Genomic DNA, 999 nt, shown 5'->3' on the forward strand with positions numbered 1-999 from the left:
TTTACCCTCCACTCTCCCATCCAATACTAAACTGGTGAACCCTTGATGCCTCTGAACATGTCCTACCAACCGATCCCTTCTTCTAGTCAAGTTGTGCCACAAATTTCTCTTCTCCCCAATTCTATTCAATACCTCCTCATTAGTTATGTGATCTACCTATCTAATCCTCAGCATTCTTCTGTAAGACCACATTTCGAAAGCTTCTATTCTCTTCTTGTCTAAACTATTTGTCGTCCACATTTCACTTCCATACATGGCTATACTCCATACAAATACTTTCAGAAACGATTTCCTGACACTGAAATCTATACTTAGGCAACGGCCTTGCCACAGTGGATACACCGGTTCCCGTCAGATCACCGAAGTTAAGCCCTGTCGGGCGTGGCTGGCACATGGATGGGTGACCATCCGGGCCGCCATGCACTGTTGCTATTTTTCGGGGTGCACTCAACCTCGTGATGCCAATTGAGGAGCTACTCAACCGAACAGTAGCGGCTCCGGTCAAACAAAACCATCATAACGATCGGGAGAGCGGTGTGCTAACCACACGCCCCTCCTATCCGCATCCTCATCTCAGGATGACACGGCGGTCGGATGGTCTCGATGGGCCACTTGTGACCTGAAGACGGACTGCTAAATCTACTCTCGATGTTAACAATCCTCCCTTCTTCAGAAACGCTTTCCTTACCAATCTACATTTTATATCCTACTTCGGCCATCATCAGTTATTTTGCTCCCCAAATAGCAAAACTCATTTACTAGTTTAAGCGTCTCATTTCCTAATCTAATTCCCTCAGTATCAGCCGATTTAATTCGACTAAATTCCATTATTCTCGTTTTGCTTTTGTTGATTTTCATCTTATATCCTCCTTCAAGGCACTGTCCATTCCGTTCAGCTGCTCTTCCAGGTCCTTTGCTGTCTCTGACAGAATTACAATGTCATCGGCGAACCTCAAAGTTTTTATTTCTTCCCCATGAATTTTAATTCCTACTCCGAAT

At 44.7% G+C, this 999-nt stretch overlaps 1 pseudogene; it reads left to right on the top strand.

Moving 5' to 3' along the window:
- The first annotated feature begins 314 nt into the window (after positions 1-314).
- LOC126485540 (5S ribosomal RNA) lies at positions 315-432 on the top strand (annotated as a pseudogene).
- The last annotated feature ends 567 nt before the right edge of the window (positions 433-999 follow it).

The sequence above is a fragment of the Schistocerca serialis genome, chromosome 6 (genome assembly GCF_023864345.2).
Source record: "Schistocerca serialis cubense isolate TAMUIC-IGC-003099 chromosome 6, iqSchSeri2.2, whole genome shotgun sequence".
NCBI lineage: Eukaryota > Metazoa > Arthropoda > Insecta > Orthoptera > Acrididae > Schistocerca > Schistocerca serialis.